At 42.3% G+C, this 20,507-nt stretch overlaps 1 pseudogene; it reads right to left on the bottom strand.

The window, feature by feature from the left end:
* Nucleotides 1-20,507, bottom strand: part of LOC100790766 (importin-9-like) — a 142,527-nt pseudogene that overhangs the window by 99,777 nt on the left and 22,243 nt on the right.

Below are 20,507 nucleotides of genomic sequence, written 5' to 3'. Positions count from 1 at the left end.
CGGCCAGGGCACATGCTTCATACTCAGCCATATTGTTGGTGCAGTCGAACCCCAGCCTGGCTGTGAAAGGTATACATTGATTGTCTGGAGAGACTAATACTGCTCCAATGCCATGGCCTAGAACGTTTGACGCTCCATCAAACCACACAGTCCATTTGTCCCGATCCTCGTCTAGTTTTTCCTCAAACAAGGCCATGATGTCCTCATCCGGGAATTCGGGATGCATGGGCTGATAGTCATTGAGAGGCTGCTGAGCCAAATAATTTGCTAAGGCGCTTCCTTTTATCGCCTTTTGGGTGACGTAAACTATATCAAACTCGGATAGCAAGACTTGCCACCGGGCGATCCGTCCCGTAAGAGCTGGCTTTTCAAAGATGTACTTAACCGGGTCCATCTTGGATATCAACCAGGTGGTATGGCTCAGCATGTATTGTCTTAGGCGATGGGACGCCCAGACTAAAGCACAACACGTTCTTTCGAGCAGGGAGTAATTCATTTCATAGGCCGTGAACTTCTTACTCAAGTAGTAGACAACGCGCTCTTTCTTTCCGGACTCATCATGTTGCCCCAACATACATCCCATCAACTCGTCCAAAATCGTCATATACAAGATGAGAGGCCTTCTGGGTACTGGTGGCATAAGCACAAGAGGATTCATGAGACACTTTTTGATCCTCCCAAATGCCTCTTGACAATCCTCATTCCAACGGTCGGTTTGGTTTTTGCGTAAGAGTTTGAACAACGGCTCACAAATAGCAGTGAGCTGTGATATGAATATGGCAATATAATTCAAACGTCCCAGGAAACCTCGGACTAGCCTCTCGGTATGGGGTTTCGACATTTCAAGGATGGCCTTCACCTTTTCGGGGTCCACCTCTATCCCTTTCTGGCTTATGATGAAACCTAGCAATTTCCCTGATTTGACCCCAAAAGTGCATTTAGCGGGGTTCAACCTCAATTGATACTTCCTATGCCTTTCGAACAACTTCCGCAGGTTGACAAGGTGTTCCTCCTCGGACTTAGATTTGGCAATTATGTCATCCACATAGACCTCAATCTCTTGGTGCATCATATCGTGGAACAAAGCTACCATAGCTCGTTGATAAGTTGCCCCAACATTCTTGAGTCCAAAGGACATCACCTTGTAACAGAATGTCCCCCACAGGGTGACGAAGGTAGTCTTTTCCATATCCTCAGGTGCCATCTTTGTCTGATTGTAACCGGAGAACCCATCCATGAAGGAAAATAAAGCGAAATTTGTCGTATTATCCACAAGAATATCGATGTGCAGCAAAGTAAAGCTATCTTTGGGACTGGCCCGATTCAGGTCCCGATAATCCACACACATCCGCACCTTCCATCCTTCTTAGGGACTGGTACAATGTTGGCGACCCATTCTGGGTACCTCTTCCTTTATCTTCAAGGATGTCTCGGGCTTCATCCTTCTCAGTTTCTGTTTTACCGGGCAACACTCGGGATTTAGGGGTAATCAGTGCTGTACAATGTCAGAACTCAAACCGGGCATATCTTGGTACGACCAAGCAAAGATGTCTTGGTAGTCTCTTAGCAGGGTCGTTAATTCTTCACGGGTGGGTGCAGTCATACCCGTGCCTACCTTTACTTCCCTTTTTCCATTGCCAGTTCCCAAGTCTACTAATTTCGTCTCTTCTTGATGAGGCCCCATTTCTTGGTCCTCCTGGGCGACTATCCTTTCCAATTCTGAGGGAAGTCCCACATCCTCGTTCTCTTCATCTTCTATTTGATTTGTTTCTTGCTCGAAATCGATGGGCGGGTCCCAGGTATTAGTACCTTCGAGGGACTCGTCGTCGGATCTGGTGTTTTAAAACATAAAGAAATAAACATGTAAATGGCAGGGCAGGCTTCCTTCGTCTTCTTGTCTTAATCGTGAGCCTTGACTTCCGCTTTTCTTTCCCACAATGCTTTTCCTTATATATGCCTGTGTGGGTTTGTAGCCTAACCCAAACTTCCCACGATTTCCCTTGGCGCTTATCAGTCTAGTTATGCCGCCGTTGTCCTTGCCTAAACCCATTCCGGGTTCGTAACCATTCCCCAACATTACCCGGGCCACCATCACTGCCATATCTGACAGGCAAGGTTTCCCAGAGAAGGAATCCACAGAGGAAATACTTACCACCTCGAAATACTGGAAAGAGGTTTCTAATGACTCCTCCGCGGCCTCCACATATGGCATAGAGGATGGGCAACTCACCAAGATGTCTTCCTCGCCCGATACGATAACCAAATGCCCTTCCACTATGAACTTCAATTTCTGATGGAGTGTAGAGGGAACGACTCCCACTGAATGGATCCACAGGCGTCCCAACAGGCAGCTGTAAGGGGGGTTAATATCCATGATTTGAAAGGTAACCTGACAGGTGTGAGGGCCTATTTGTACCGGGAGGTCGATCTCTCCCCTAACCTCTCGGCGGGTGCCGTCGAAGGCACGAACTACCATGGAACTTGGCTTTAGATGGGAAGCATTAAACGGTAATTTCTCCAAAGTGCTTTTGGGCATCACGTTTAAGCTGGAACCATTATCGATGAGCACCTTGGCTACAACGTGGTCCATACACTTGACTGATACGTGCAAAGCCTTGTTATGCCCTCTTCCCTCGGCAGGGATTTCTTCTTCGGCGAAGGCGAGATAGTTGTTGGCAGTGATATTATTGACGAGCCCTCTGAAGCCTTCCACAGAGATATCTTGGGCCACGTGGGCCTCATTCAAAACCTTTACTAGCAAAGCCCGATGAGGCTCTGAGCTCATGAGTAATTCCAACAGTGAGACCCTGGCCGGGGTTTTGTTGAGCTGCTCAATAACCTTGAACTCGCTCTGCTGAATTATGCGGAGAAACTCGCTGGCTTCCTCTAGCGACACCTCCTTCTTGCCATAACCATCCCTTTTCTCTGGAAGACCTTTCACCGGAGTATCCTCGTTCGGAGTGAGGGGTGTTTTATCATCTTGTTCTTCCACTACCTTTGCCTTCCCTTTGACGTTTGTGGGCTGAATTGGTAGGTTGGGGGGCGCAAATACGCGACCGCTGCGAGTCACACCGCTCAGCCCCGTGATATTGGTTACCTTGGCCGACAACGAACTGATGTCGATGGCTTCTTCTCCTTCTTTGTTCGGAGGTGTGTACCTCCATGGGACTGCGTGGCTATTTTGGTATGGGAAAGGGACAGGTTTAGCTGCCGAGGGGTGTCGGGGTTTTTGCGAAGCTGCGCCCTTGGTGAAATATATCACCAAAGGTTTAGGCTTTCCAAAACTTCTCTCATCCACGGACTGCATACATATATGCTGCTCTTCTCTTCCTTCATTACCGACTTCCAGTCTACCTTGATCTATCATTCGCTGCAACAATTTCTCTACTACCAAACATGTTTCCATGCTATGTAGCTCGTCGGGATGCAACAAACAAGAGTCCTCTTCATGCCCACCGTGGGGAATCACACCTCCCATTTGTAGGGCCTCAAAGATAAACCTCCTAGGGGTTGCCATGTCCTTTATAGGTTTAGACCCGCGTGGCCTATCTGACTCAATGGCATTAACTACTCCCCCTCCATGATTGGCGAGCGGGTTGGTTTTCACGTTGGGCCGATCCTCTTGGAATGTCAGCCATCCAGCATCTATCAAATTTTGGACCTTGTATTTAAGGGCCAAGCATTTTTCGATGGAATGCCCCGGGGTATTCCCATGGTACTTGCAAGTTGCATTAGGATCATACCCCTTTGGGAAAGGGGGTTGGAAGTTCTTCCCGGGATTTATCACGACCAGTTGGTTGGCGATGAGGGACGGCAAGAGGTCTTCATACGTCATTGGGAGTGGGGTGAATTCTTGAATTGGCCTCGGGGGAAAGTTCCTCATTGTGTTGGAATTGTCGGCCGGGTGAGTCGTGGTTGGAGTTGGAACTTGGGGGGCCTCCCTCTGGACGGGTGCCTTAGGCTGCATGGGTGCTGAGTTAGAGGAGTTCCTGGCGTGAGCTGAGAAGCTCGGATGATGTTGCACGTACTGATGTGTACCATGAGATGTCTACGGGGTTTTGACCCACGCGGGCACCGAAGTGACGACGTGGGCATCTCCCTCCTTCCTTTTAGCCCCAGTTGCTCCGATCCTTTTAGCATTGGCACTTGTAGAGGAAACGTAATCGAACTTCCCTCTCTTCAACCCTACTTCGATTCTTTCCCCAGTGAACACTAGGTCCGCGAAGCTGGATAGCATGTAACCTACCAACTTCTCATAGTAAAATGTTGGCAAGGTGTCCACCATCATGGTGATCATCTGCCTTTCGACCATGGGAGGGGCCACTTGTTCTGCCAGGTCTCTCCATCGTTGTGCGTATTCTTTAAAGGTCTCACCTTCCTTCTTGAACATATTCTGTAGCTGAGTGCGATCGGGAGTCATATCGGAATTATACTGATATTGCCTTAGGAAAGCATTAATCAGGTCCTTCCAAGTACGGATGCGGGAAGCTTCCAAATTAGTGTACCAAACAACTGCGGCTCTGGCCAAGCTATCTTGGAAAAAGTGTATTAATAGCTTCTCATCCCTAGAGTGCGCGCCCATCTTGCGACAATACATCTTGAGATGGTTCTTGGGACAAGTTGTCCCTTTATACTTGTTGAAGTCCGGCACCTTGAATTTTGGGGGGATAACAACATCCGGTACCAAGCAAAGGTCTGTCATGTCCGCGAATGGATAGTCACCAAAGCCTTCAACAGCCCTCAATCTCTCCTCGAGGAGATCGAGTTTCCTTCTTTCTTCGGTCGCCGGGGGTGGTCCTTCTGTGGACAAGATTATTGGTTGTGCTGTGAGTTTGGGCTGAGGCAAAGTGTTGGGTGCCGGCCCCTCGACGAGGATCGGGGGGTAGAACTCAACATCCCTTTGGGCATACTCTTGATGATCTTCGTGGACCTCGTCAGGTTGTCGAGGAGGCTCCCCTTCAAGGATGGGAGAAGAGATATGACCCGCATCATCTTGCATGACTGGCGGCGAGTAATTAGGCGGCAATCCATAAGGGTAAGCCGCTCGGTTGTATCCCAAATGGGGGTTGCTGTTGTGCCCCAGTGTGTTCCTTCCTTGTCCTACCGTATTTGGGGGAGGATGGTGCGCGGTGGCTAGGAGAGTCGGGTCTGCTTCGGTAGCCGAACTGACAGCGGCAGGGGTGGCCACGTTCTTCTCCATGAGTTGCCTCATTCCTAGCATGGCCTTCATCATAGAAGCCATTTGTTCTTTCAAAGCTGACATGTCGGCTTTCATCTGTTTCTGCGTCTCCTCTTGATCACCCATCGTTCTAGATTTGGATCTGGTGCGATAGGGATGCCTTGGGGCGCGTTTAGTTATGGTGTTTTTCCTAGAAAAACCAAACGTGAGGAGTAGGTAAAATTTATGAATTCATGTTTAGAGGATAAAATGCAGGAGTGATTTGATTCACACTGACTTTTTTGGAGTAGAAACATGGGGTAAACTCATTTTATTCAAAAGTTATAACTAGTCAAGATCTGAGTGACAATACAAGTTCCCTAGCAGTTTCTAATTATATGGGCCATTAGATCTATCATATGCTGACAATAGTCGAGAAGTTTGTGGATCTCCTCGGGGGCAGAGTAGGTGTTCGCCATTGCTTTGGCCTTGGCTAGCAATCGGGGAAGTTCTTGACTCCCGTTCAAGGTAAGAGCAAATCGGTCCATCCACATGGTTGCCTCTTGGTGTAATGAGTCGATCACCCTTCGTCTAGCCTCCTTTTTCGCGTACACTTGGGCATACTCGTCCGCCACCCTATGCTCATGGGCCGTGGCTAGACTTAGTTCTTCTTGGTACTTGGTGATGATAGCTAACATGTTGGTCTCTGTCTCACACAAATGCTGAGTCAAGTTCCTTTTGGACCTTGAGCAAGCGGCTAACTCTTCTTTTACGACCATGCTATGTGCTCGTGATCGGTCTTTCTCTTCCCTTCGAAGCTTGAGCTCACTGTTGCTTCCCCACAATGCTCCACGGAATTTGTCACGGCCATGCTCTTCCTTGCGAGCCCTCTTAGTTTCTTGTTCAAGGGCTTTTGCGGTAGCTGCATTTTCTTCTCGTAACCCGGCACACTCTTTCCGGACGTCTGTAGCGACCAACTTGAATTTTTCTTTGGCAAGTCTCGTTTTTCCTAGTTCGGTTTTTAGAGCTCGGACTTCTTCATCTTCTTCCAAAGCTTCGAAATTCTCTTCGTTGATAATCTTTAACTTGGCGAGCCAATCTAAACCCCGTGTATAAACTTTCAGCCATTCATGATAACCACCAATGATGCCATTACGAATGCCCCTAAGTTCTTTATCTTTCCTTAAGGGGTTTTCCCACGCCTTATGGACTCTTTGTATAACCTTGAAACTTTGCGCGCCAAAATCTCTCACAAGGAAAGGAGACAGGCCTTCTTCCGTCGGTGCTCCCCTCATGGGGTACCCTAACTGTCTTATAGCAAGCGCGGGATTGTAGTTAATGCAACCCCTCGTTCCTATCAATGGGATGTTTGGGTAGCTTCCACATGAGAAGAGAAAACCCTCATTTCCTTCTTTCCATCGTGGAAACCAATTGACTATTCTGCCTCCTATCCCAGCCAAGAGTTGGTTCCAATCTACTCTTCTTTTCTCGACACACGAGCAATGGCTTCGGAGCAGACATGGATGCCTTACGTCTTGTTGCAATAAGTGTGAAACCAACCATACACAAAGAGCGGGTAAACAACAGATGATCCGTGCACTACTCTTTTCGCACCTTCGGTCAAATGTGTCAAAAAGGTCTGCCAAGATAGCTACCACCGGGCTCTCTTTGATATGGTGATATGCAAGGAAAGCGTCAATTGCGGCTAGGTCCACCAAACCATCCATGTTTGGAAAAAGGACAACCCTAAAGATTAGCAATGCTAATACATCCATAAACGGGACCCACTCCTCTTGATTCGTCATATCCCTCGCCTTGCCTTCTAAGTACTTTCGTGGTAGGCCCACTATGCCGTTTCGAGTTTGCTTTACGCGGTCCAATCCCCTCGCCAAATCCCTGACCACAACTGCAATTTTGCTTAAGGAGGGAAGAAAGCCGGAGAAAAGATACGGTTTCCTTCCCCTAAGAGGACATCCTAGAATCTCCTCAAATTCTTCAACAGTCGGTACTAATTGGAAGTCTTCAAACGTGAAGCATCTCAAGGGCTGGTCATAGTATTGGGTGAGTGATGCAATGGCTTCTGTGGATATCTCTACTATGGTCAAATCTAAGATCTTTCCGTACGCCTTGCGGAAGGCTTGCATTTGGAGAGGTCCCATCAATTACCCCAACTCCTTAATGCTGGTGATGTCTAGGCCCTTAACCTTGACTTGATAAAACCTTTTGCTAGTTTGATTTGTCCCCATGTTTACTAAAGCGAAACAAAAATCGGTGCGAATCAAATCTCCGACATCTATCATGGGTGGAATGGATGAATCCATGAAGGAATGCACATGACACAGATGCAATTTATGAATACGGGAGCCCGGGAAATTGTCTCCTTCTTTGATACAACGTCTTGGGGTAGCAAACTGCCCAACGTATGTATTTAAGAAGGTGACACGGACCCTCCGTTGGTTTGCCCAATAGAGGGGATTAAGACGGAACCCGCGCATGATGCATATGCGAAAGGTACAATACGAGGATGTACATTATGACAATATCCACAAAATATAAGCAAAAGGGTACGTGACACTTATGCATGGCAGTGTGAAAAAATGGCACGCAGCGTGTCCGCTTCGTGCCCTTATTCAAGGGCCCTATATGGGAGAGAGCTAAAAGGGTTTTTAGTGATAATCCCCAAGGTGGTCATATCTCTCTTGATGGTCTCTAGAGGTATCATCCTCTTCAAAGAACATATTGCAGCAGTAGGGACTACTAGCAACAATATGTTATCAAAGAGAAAAAACTCTAGATGAGGGTTCACTGTAATCAAGCAAGTCGGAGACCTAGCATGATCACAGATTCACCTCCACTCCTTATGTTACCACGAACCCAGGTATAGGGCCCTTTTTCAACTCATTGTGTGTGCAAATAGTGTTGGTGTTTGTGTGCATCAAATGAATAAATATTTACCGCATGCACACATTTTAGAACGCACTAAAAGCATCAAAGGGTTATGTACACAAGAACATAAGAAACAATAAAGGGAAATCAACAAAGGAGGATGTCATGATAAAACATTGCTCAAGATTAAATGGCCTAACTCTCAAAAAATAGTCCCCAGTGGAGTCGCCAACTGTCGCAACCTACCCTTCGGCAGGAAGGCGACGTGTGACTCGTGGATGCGTGTTCCAAGAAAGGAATACGCGCGGAGCCGCCACCAACGTTTATTTGAGGAAATCATCGGAAAAACTGGAAAAGACGGGATCTACGAACTTTAAATGAAAAGTTCGGGAGTTGTATTTACGCACGGGGAAGGTATTAGAACCCCACGCGTCCGTCCCAAGAGACGACAGCCTTTAATTAAATGTGCAAACATGACTTCAATTTTTATGTTCCCTTTTACGTCTTTATTTCTTTTTGTACTTTTTCATTTTTTTATCTTTTTGCGGTCGACGAGGGTGTTTCCCTTGCTCCTACGTATTCCTTAATTGTGATAAGGAAATCAGACCTACGTAGTTCTTTGTGAACAAAGTGTTTGGTCAAGTTGTTTTTATTCTTTTTGTAAGATATGTTTTTATTGAATGAAATGTCATTTAAGGCATTGGGCCATTAAACAAACTTTTGATTCTTTTGAAAAGAGAGAAGACATTAAGGCATTGGACCATTAATGATCTCTTTATTTTTTGAAAGAGGTAATAAAGTTACATGTTGATTTTAGGCCTTTAGAAATCTACATTTAACCAATAAAAGCGGAAAAGACCATTTCAAGGCGTTGGACCTTTGAAAATGGCTTTTTTAGGCGATGATAAAAGTTTGGTTTATGAATTGATTTTAGCCTTAGTTTCACTTTGGTTATTAGTTGATTCGATTAAGAAAGAAAAATCCCAAAGAGAAACGTCCGATTGATTTTTTTTGACTTATTTTACTAAAAGATGTTTTTGATTATTATATTATTATTTTACCTCTTTTTTGTTTCCAACGTGGTTACGACATGACCGAATGGTCGGATTTCATTTTAACGAAAATTAACGGATATTACAATTCAAATGATCGATGGAAATTTATTTTATTTTTTGATTAGGCGAAAAATGACTTAAGCAAATGACTAAAGCACGTCAAAAGGGGGTACGGAAAGTAAATGAAATGAAAATCAAAGCACGTGAAAGCAAATGAGGACCACTAAGGGTACACAAAATGAATTGAAAAGTTCGATTTCGGGAACTTACCGGTTGAAGACCGATGAACGACGAAGAACGAATGAAGAACGTCGAAGAACGGTAGAAAATCTTCGCGAAATCACCCACGGAAACGTTACGGCAGCGCCTTGGCTTGGATTTTCTTCACAGAACCAATTTTTTTCACTAATTTCAAGTGATTCTCGAATTACCAGGAGGGCTGAACAATTTTCCTCTTCACTTCTCCCCCTATTTATAGGAAAATGGGGGAGATGCTTGCCACCCAGCTCGCCCAGGCGAGCTATGTTGCTTCCTCCAGGAGGTTGCTTCTGGAGGAATTTTCTGGAAGGCCCAAGTGGGCCTGGTTGCTATTTGCACCCCCATTTTTACTAAGTACACCCTGCCTTTTTTTGGTGATTCTTTTTCCGTAACGTTACGAAACTTTACAAATTTCATAATGATGCTTGTTTTCTTTCCGTAATGTTACGAAACCTTACGGATTACGTAATCATCCCCTTTTTGCCTTCCGGAGTGTTACGAAACTTTACAGATTGTGCACTAATACTTCCTTTTAATTTCCAGCATGTCGCGGAACTTTACGGATTGTGCTACAATGCTTTCTTTTGACTTCCGGCACGTCACGGAACTTCACAAATTGCCTAACGATGGGTGCCAAGTACCTCGAAGTGGTCAAACGAGGGTCGCATCCTTACAACGGATGGTCCCCGGACGAAATTAGGGTATGACATATACACACACACATATATATATATATATATATATATATATATATATATATATATATATATATATATGCACATATGAATATTAACAAAAAATAAATATAAATAAAATTAAAAAAATAATGGATTGCATTCAAATAAACTAAAAAAGTTTCATGAGTTCACACAATAACCAATAACCAACACCAAATAAACTCATTCAAGAGTTCAAAATAACAAAAGGATAAAAGCATAATGCAAAGTGCAAAGTAAAGGTTGAGGCTCTAATCATCTTCTCCAATGTAATTAGTAGAAGAAGGCTGAACAGAAACAAAAAAACAGAACCAAAAATTGAAAAAGAGTGTCAAACAGAAACAAAAAAAACAGAACAAAAAAAAATAGAACCAGGGTGTTGCCACCATCGTCTGTAGCCATTGCCATCACCGTTCGTTGCTCGCATGTGTGGTGCTCGCGTGGTGCCGTCGTCGACTTCGGCTGAGACCGTGAGAGAACTCGCGTTGGTGCATGGTGCCCGCGTGGTGTCGTCGTCGACTTCGGGAGTTCAGGAGTTCGCGTGGTGCTCGCGCTAGTGCGTGCTGCTCATCCCATTTTGATTCCAAAACCAGATTTAGGGTTGGGTCGAATCATCCCAAGACGGCCCAATCTGTCATTTTGGGAAAATTTAAAAAAAAAAATGTTTCTTCCGCCATTCTGCCACCACCGTTAAACCTTTGACGGCTGCCATGGCGCGACCAGTTGAAACCCGCAACACCACCGCTATTTGGTGGTGTTTTTTCAAAAATCCACCATGTCATACCACCATGGCGCCGCCATAACCGCCATTTGACAACACTGCTTCAAAACCTTAACAGCGTAAACACAACATCATGTTACTACATAGGAAATATATACATCTGTTTGTGTTTGTACACTAAACACAGAGACACATATAGATAGGGGGAAAGACTATTAAAAAGAACCAGACTAACCTCCATTTTAATACTCCAATCATCTGGATTTTCAGATTGAACTGGAATTTGTAGAATAAAAGAAAATTGGCCCATCCATGGTTTAAGCAAAGGAACTATCAGAGAACTAGTTTCTTCCTAAACAGAATGCCTTTATCTGTTAATAGTTAAAAAGAAAAATGCCCAACAAACAATCCCCAGGAATAGTTCACAACAATCACTTAGTGGAAAAATACCTTATAGACACCACTCATTGTCCCCAGTATAGAAGTGCAAGAATAGATTATTGAAAGGGCCTTTATTCGAATGTATGGATCATATATCTGAATGGCAGTAAGAAAGCTGTATAGGTATCAGAAGATACTCAATTAACCTATAAACAGAAAAATGGTAATTTTCCTTTATTTTCTTCGTTTTCCCTTTTAAGTAGAATTCAAAGATCTGGAGAAGTATTTAAATAAATAACCAAAAACAAATTACATTATTTCAAATATTTCAATTTTACTTCAAAAAGTCAGCACTATCTAAATGGCAAAACTTTTGACAAATGAAAAAATGCAAAATACAGGTAGACAGAAAGGACTACTAAGTCCTATCCATAACTAGAGTACCGGACTTGTTAATTCATTCAGTATGCTATCTTCCTTTCTAAAGCAGAAAGTTAAGAATATGTAACAATGGAGATAAGGTAGGGGAATGATATAACGGGAACTTTGAGGTACAAATGCAAGAGGATAAGAAATTCTCAAAAACTGTTCCAAAAAATAAGAATGAAAAGAGAAAAAAAAACTAAGAGAACAATAAATGTAACACAGCACACCAAAAGAAACATACAAAACAGGATAATTAGAAAGTTAACAGAAAAATATACATAACATAACCTGGGGAGAGGAGACAATTTTCAGAAAACTCGAGAACATAGTAGGTATTAATTTTGGAACCATTTTATCATCCAAGTCCATAGAGAGAAGAACCAAGCATCTCATAGCTCCATGCACTAGATAAAATGATTAAGAAATAAACAAATTAAAAAGTTGATTCACATTCTAAAATTCCATCAAATATTGTAGCCCCAAAGCAGTGCAATTATCGATCATAAAATTATTTCTGGAAAACCTAATAGAGAAAGTGAATGAATCTAGAAGTCACTAGCGGGAAAGAAAAACATCAAGCAAGCAATTGGCAACTCAGGGATATAAAAGTGCTCCTACCATGTAATGTTTAGTCTCTACTCTCTACTACCCAAGGCTTTTCCACAATCATTCATACATAGAAAATCCCAAAAATCACTAACTCAAACAGAAATGCTTACCTCCATTCATGTTGGTTTGATTGTTAATCAAATTCAGGAGAAATGGTAACAAATCCGGCCATAACTCTAGCCAGTCATGCATTGCAATGGATGCCACAACCATACCAATAGTCGTGCAAATTTTCTTATGAGGGTCATTCAATGCCAATAGAAGCATTATGCGGATGATTTCCTGATGATGGAACAAACTTTAGTTAGTATCAGAAAAGTTCTTTTTTTGTAGACAGTTTAATTAAATGGTCTTATACAGAAAATAAAAATTATAGATTGACATGGAACAAGAACATGCTTATTAGTAATGTATACACATATGACATATCATTTTAGTGCTCCAGAATTTCATGCTCAGAAAATTAAATATTATTTGCAGTGCCATATATGAGATCCATGAGGACAACTTTGAACCATTGAAATTAAGCTAAAAGGCATTCAAACCTTGATATTACCCTACATCCTTGTCCAGTGAAAAGAAAAATCCAGCAGACCTAAAGCTCAATGGGGAAAAGATATAGCAGCTTGTGGACATAAGCTTTGACAACAAGTGCTTTTACAATAGTCTTTTTAGAGCTTTTTTTTATCGGCAAAAAAAATAATATATATATATATATATATATATATATATATATATATATATATAAATGAAAATGAAGTACCAGAGGTACTGAGTACATAGGTAAAAAGCCATATAAATGGTTCCTCAATCAGACAAACACAGTCTAAATAGAAACCAGACTATGGCTATATATGGAATACACATCTGTTGTTTATCCAAGTGATACTACCCTCTACAACTTCAAAAATCCTTGTTGGAGGTTACTTGGCCATTGATTAAAGTGCATTGTGAAATCTTTCTCCAAGTTCCTAAGCCAAGTCCAAATTAAGAATGTTGCATCCTCAAACAGTTTGTTACCATTGAAAGTTGCATTGGAGAACAAAATTATGTTTCGAAGCTGCCAAGTGGACCATGTTACAACCAACCACCAATACTGCCACCTCTTGACCTTGATGCCATCAACCTGAGCATATGTATGTTGAAGGAAATGGTGTTTTGGATTTAAAGGAAAGGCACCCTTAATATTAATCCAAGACATGGTTTCCCACCATATAGGTTGGATCTTAATGCAATGAATGAATAAATGGGATGCATCCTCCTCCACACTTCTACAAAAAGGGCATGACATATCCATGATTTGCACTTGTCTTCAACGCAAAATTTTCTTTGTTGGTAGTCTGTCCCTAAATAATCTCCATGCAAATATAGCAATTTTGCTTGGGATATTTATTTTCCATAGCTCCTCAAAACAATCCTCCTGACTTCCAGCTGTTGCCTCCTCCCAGAACAAAAGATAAGCACTATGTGTAGAATATGTACCTGATGGATCTCCTATCCACTCCCAACCATCAGATCCCTGTTGCTGTATGGACTTGCCTTCAACCTCACTAAGGAAACTGACAACCGAGTGAATTTCACTGTCAAATAGCGGCCTTCTCCAGATAAAGTTCCACTCCCAACCAGTGTCCTTGTGAGTTCCCAATTGTCGAATAAGTTGGTGTTGCTGTGATGAGATCAGGTAAAGTCTAGGATATTTTTCTACTAGTGATTCCTCCTGACAGATCCATTTATCCTCACAAAATTTGATTTTATCCCCAGCTCCTACCCTCCATTTCAATCCATTTTGGATAACCCTGCCCTGGTGTGAATGATGGATAGCCCTTTTTAAATCCCTCCATCATATTGATTCATGGTATGTCCTGCCTACTTCAAAAGAAAAGAAGTAAATAGGAATTGATGTTAGCACTGATTGAATGAGTGTCACTCTCCCCCCAAAGGATATATATGTCTTTGTTTCCACTTTGCTAGTTTTCTGTCACATTTTTGGATAATGGAATCCCACATCTGACACTGCCTCGGGTTGGCCCCTATGGGTATGCCAAGGTAAACAAAAGGAAAAGCCAACAAACTACAATTCACATAATTAGCCGCAGATTGCTTCCACTAATCTATTAATCCAAATGCTCTGAAACAACTCTTAGCAAAATTGATTTTTAAGCCAGAGACAAGTTCAAATGTCCTTAGGATAGCTTTTATATAGCTTTAACTTTCTCCATAGAAGCTTCCCCAAAAAAGGTTGTATCATCCGCATACTGTAATATGCTTATGCTCGCATTATTAGAACCAACTAGGAGCCCCTTATACAGATTTTCCTCCAAAGCTCTTCTTATCAGCCCATTCAAAGCTTCAATTACAACATTAAATAGGAAGAGTGCTAATGGATCCCCTTGTCTTAGACCCCTTTGGGGCAGGAACTATGTCGTAGGGCTGTCATTCACCAAAACTAAAATAGATGCAGATTTCATACACCCTTCAATCCATTTGACCCATTTGGGGTTGAAGCTTATTCTCTTTAACATGTAGAATAGAAAGTCCCATGAAACCAGTCATATGCCTTCTCATAGTCTACTTTGAAGACAAGGCAGAATTTGGTACTCCTTTTGGCTTCATCAATCACCTCATTAGTTATGAGTGCACTATGAAGTAAATGTCTACCTTCAATGAAGGCAAATTGGGCTTCATCTATGATAGTTGGAAACACCTTCTTCATTCTTTTAGCCAACAGCTCTGCCACAATCTTATACATACAACCTATTAGAGAGATAGGTCTATAATCATTCTAGAGATGTGGGTTAGCCACCTTGGGGATTAATGTTATGAAGGATGCATTACATCACCTGGGAAAAGCACCATTAGCATGAAATTCATCTAGAAAATGAAGGACATCAGGTTTGATCAACTGCCAGAACTTCTTAATAAACTTAAAGTTGAGTCCATCAAGGCCAGGGCTTTTCTCACTCTCGCAATCCCAAATAGCCTACCGTACTTCCTCCTCTAGAAAAGGAGCCACCAGCATGAAATTATGCTGTTGATTGATGGTTTGAAAACTGATACCATCAAGCTTGGGACTATGAAAATCTGTTTCTTGAAATCTTTTTGATAAGTAAGATCTGACTTCCTCCTTCACCTTATGAGGCTCGTCTATCCATATTCCATCAATCAGGACCCCCTTTAGAGAATTATTCCTATGATTTGCATTCATCATCAGATGGAAGTAATGTGAATTGCAATCTCCCTCCTTGATCCACCTCGATCTCGATTTCTACCTCAACAAAGATTCATGAGCTAGGGCTTCTGCCCATAGTGCTTCCTGTAGTTGTTTCCTTTTCGCTTCTTTTTGGGGAGATAGCTGTCTTTGGCTTGTGTCTTCCTCCAATTTGTTTAATACAGTCTCAAACTTTTTGACCTTTTTGAAAGTATTTCCAAACTACTCCTTGTTCCAAATCTTCAACCTGTGTTTTAATCTCTTTATTTTTTCTTTGAGAATGTAGCCTCCCCAGCCTGATTGCTGATTAGATGTCCAGCAATGATGAACAATTTCTTTGAAGGATTTGTCTAATAGCCAGTAGTCTAGAATCCTAAAAGGTTTTGGACCCTAATCTACATCCTTAGGTCAAAGCTAAATTGGACAGTTATCTGAAAAATTCCTTGCAAGAGTAGTTTGAATGCTGCCAGGCCATCTGCTAAGCCACTCAGGAGAGACCAAGAACCTATAAAGCCTACTCCTAGATGCACCATTTGTTCTGTACTAGGTGGACTTTCTAGCCAACCATGGTACCTCAAGTACCTCTATATCATCTATCCAATCATTAAATTCTTTGATGTTGCTATCCCCGGACAACCTGTGACCACTGCCAAACCTTTCATCTGGATCCTTGATGGAATTGAAATCACCTAAGATACACCACAGTCCCCCAGACAATGAATCTTTCAGCTGCTTTACTGAGTCCCATAACACTCTCTTATTATGAATGTCACATGGTGAATAGATGGTAACAATATTGATCTACTATGCCTCTTTGATCCATTTCCCTACCATAAGTATAAAACCACTGCCAATGACTTTCCTCTAAAGCCTAAATGATTTTTCACTCCACAAACATAATATACCTCCTGTTGTGTTATTAGCAGATTGCATTCCCCAACTAACCTCTACATCCCTCCATAAAGCCTGACACATAGCTTTGCCAACCATTTCTTTCTTTGTCTCTTGAAGACAGATCATATCTGCACCCTCTTTCTTAATCAATCTTCTAATTGCTCCCCATTTTACAGCCCTCCCTAAACCTTTGACATTGTATGAAACTATATTTATTGATTCCTTCTGCTATCTCGCCTTCTTTCCGCTTCTGCCTTGTCCCTTTCTTCTATATACTGAAGTTTTTTAATGATTATATTCTGCTTCTCTCCTCCTGTAGCTCCCAATTGTTTAGCCATGCTCCATATGTGAGCTGCCTCTTGAATGTGCTGGTTTTCAGAATCTGAAATTGCTTCTAACCCTCCATTGTTTATAGGTGTTTCGATGATAGGGTCTTGATTAGAATTGAACATTGCCTCCTGTTGAGTCATGTTCTGTGGGTGATGCAGTTGTAAGCTGCTTGTATGTGTTTCAGCCACTGTAGTGGATAAAGAATGGCCCAGTTGGGATTTCTTTTGGCACCTCCTTTGTCTTGAATGCACCTGCTAGGTATTTTCAACTCCTGCTTTATTGTTTACTGGATTGAGGCCCAAGTTGTAAGTTTTTGCATTGGGGGCATAAGTTAGAAAGCCCATCCTTTTAATTAACCAAGTAGCATCCGCATGGTCCTAGTCATGTGTTGCTTCTTCAGTTGCATCTTCACTACCCTCCTTATTTTTGAAATTGTCACATGTACCAAAGCTGTCTTGAACCTCTATCTCATCACGTGCTTCATTTGTTGGTGCCTTTCGAGCCTCTACTGCACCGCTGGACTCCCTACTATCTTTATTACCATTTCGGTGAAACTTTTGTGCCCCTGCTACAAGGTTGGAGGACCCGATATGTTGTCCAAACCCCTATTTGGCTACCTCGCCACAGTGGTAGGTGACCCCTACCTGCCTCCCTGGACTCTTTTTATGTCCACACGGAGTTGGTGGCTGGTTTCCGCCAAACAACCACGGGATATTGTCAATAACTAACGGGTAGTTGTGGTCTCTTTGACTGCTGGGTAATATTGTTACCCGTTGGTCTTCGGTGCGGTGATGGGTGTCGTAGCGATGTGGGATGGAGCTATGCGCGATTTCATTGCCGATAGGTGGTGCATGTTGTATTCAAAACCCATCTTGTCTTGCGATTTTGGAGAGAGGCTACCCAGGTGTCGTCGGAGTCAATCTCATCCGACGAGCCCCTAAAACTTCTACCCCTCATGAGGCAGTCGCGATAACCGCCACCACACTCCTCGATGACATGTACCTTAAAAGTTTCACCGCCAACGACAACATCAATGGTGTGTTGGATTGTCAGCCTCCATGGAGTCTTAATGAGTACCCTTGCTCTATCAAACCTCCATTTCTCCTCCACTTCATCATCCATATCCACCATTTCTCCTATAACGGCCACAATCTGATGAATATATTTCGTATTCTAGGCTTGAAGTAGTATTCCCTAGCATTGAACCCAGGTCAGCCTACATCCTGTACGTAAGCTCGGACTCCACCTTTCCATTGAGTAGAAAACCAATGTGCCTCCTTCTCTTTTGCCATTCATGACATGTTCTGCATCAGTGTCGGTGAGACCAAGTAACAAGACCAAGTCATCTCCTATGTATTTAGGTGTTATATCCAATCATGTCTCCCACAATAGCTCATCTTCCATTCTTTCAAACATGGCTGGGTTTTATAGGTGCCCTCCCCACGTCTTCTGGCCAATGTTGATGTGAACCGAGGATGTTGAAGATACACGACTGTTGGGGGTCACTCGTTGTCCCAGTAAACTGATAGTTCATGTCAGCACATCCATATATGAGGCTGGATTTATTTGGCGTGCTTGTCGGGCTTAAGCATCTTCTATTTGAGTTCTGTCCTTGTGTACCTGTGTTTTGATTCCTGCATCTACCTTCCTTGGCAACTCCCTTCCATACTTTGGGAGGTTGACATATAATTTCATCCCACCAATTACAATCCTATCCAACTGCTTTGCCGTGTATGGGATATCTCGTACCCCTTTAAATCTAACAAATCTATACCTTCTGCCTGTGTAGTTTCTTCGATTTGGAATGAAAATTTCCCTAATGTCCCCCCATTTTTTGAAATGGTGCCACAACTCCTTCTCCGTGATGTCATCAGCAAAACAGGTGAAGTAAAAGGATGTGATATCCTCGTGATCTCTCCAGTTAGACACAATGTAGTTTTGCTTGACTCTTTCTTTGTTTCCAGCATATTCCCATCGGAATGCCTCCCCAAAGGTCACTCTAGCTCTCTCTATTGTCTTACCTCTAAGTCTATCTCTCCCACACCCAATGTTTCTCTCTCTACTCATTTTCTCTCCCCCACCCATTTAAGCATTTTTTAGAGCTTATTTTAATAAACTACTCTTACTTGTGAGGGGCAAAAAACAGAAATTGATTTTTTGTTGCTTTTCATATTTAAAAAAATTACCCAGTTATCTTGAATTTTTGGACATTTTTTTAAGTAAAAAGATATTTTCTATAAGTAAGCGCAAATGATTATTCATCCAGTAAAACGCTAAGACAGAAGCAGTCTAGATCCCAAGAAGAAGGAAAATACCAAATTAATTGGTATTATCATAGACTAGAAACACTTGCAAACAACCAACTGCAAGGAAATATATGGCATTGACAACAACAACTGAAGGACAAAACTAATAAGTCCAAATCCAGCACTATATTATGCAATGTGATTTCAGGCCCCCAATGACAGACCAAAAGATGTATTTATAATCCAAGGGTGAGGTATCTAAACCTCAAAACAAATTCAAATCACAATCAGATTTATGATGCCAACCAGCAAAATAACACCAAGTGAAATATTTGTGTAACTATTAAAACATTGAAAATGATTAATTGTTAGACTTTTTAGTATAAAAGAAACAAAAAAAAGTACATGATGCAAAAAAGATAAAAGAAAAATGCAGAGTAGCTATGAAATGTCACATCCTGCTAATGCCCCAAGGCCAATCCAAGCTTTCCAAAAAATGTCCACATTCCCTATCACTCTCTGGTCTCTAAATCATAACCACCTCAAAATCTTGACACCTCCTTGTGGACCCCACTCATGCTTCCACTTAGCATAACAACCTCTCATGTTTGTTTTTCACATATCCCTCTTTTTTCCTTTTCTAGAATATACCTTTCATATCTTAGGACCATAGCCTAACTTCCGCACTACTTATATCAAATTCAAACTTCAAAGATCTCATTAGTTTACCTATATTTAAATCTTAATAAATCAAGCTCAGAAAATTATTTCCTGCAATAGCTTCTAGACATCTACATATCAATAATACTCACAATAAAAATGAAAGCATATTTACCTTTTCATCACTAGCAACAACAGGAGGTTCAAAAGAGTCCTCACCCTCTTGCCAATGCTTTTTAACAAACTGCTTAAGAAGGACTACAGCTAAGTACAGGAAAGTTAAGTTATCCCAGTTCATAAGCCCATGGAAGAAGTGAGAGATGGGTAGAGAGAGAGAAAAACACTGGGTGGGAGAGAGACAAGTTTAGATGTCATGTAGCAGAGAGAGGTAGAGTGAGCTTCAGGGAGGATCTCTGACGAGTATATCCAGGAAACAAAGAAAGAGATCAGCAAAATGCCATTTCAAACTGGAAGGATCACAAGGATATATCATCCTTCTACTTCACCCGATTTTCTGACAACATTACAGAAAAGGAGTTATGGCATCATTTCAAAAAGTGGGGTGATGTGAGGGAAATCTTCATACCCAACTGAAGAAACTACAATGGAAGGAGGTACGGTTTTGTCAGATTCGAAGGGGTCAACGATGCCCACTGCTTGGCAAAAAAGCTGGACAGGATCGTTATTGGTGGGATGAAATTATACGTTAACATCCCAAGGTATGGTAGGGAGATGCCAAGAAAGGTGGCTTCAGGAAACAAACCACAGGACCACGTCGAGAGTAATCAAACTGAAGCTGATTGAGCTAGAAAACAACACCATATAAACCCGAGCTCATACATGGCGGTGCTGACAAGAAATATCAGACCTCCGGGACAAAGGTTGGCTTACAACAACCATTCCCAAAGACATGACACTTCAATATCCTCGGTTCACCTCGACATAGGACCAGAAGATAA

The sequence above is a fragment of the Glycine max genome, chromosome 4 (genome assembly GCF_000004515.6).
Source record: "Glycine max cultivar Williams 82 chromosome 4, Glycine_max_v4.0, whole genome shotgun sequence".
Lineage (NCBI taxonomy): Eukaryota > Viridiplantae > Streptophyta > Magnoliopsida > Fabales > Fabaceae > Glycine > Glycine max.
Note: the sequence above shows the minus strand (reverse complement) of the source record. Positions and strands in the feature narration are given on the sequence as shown.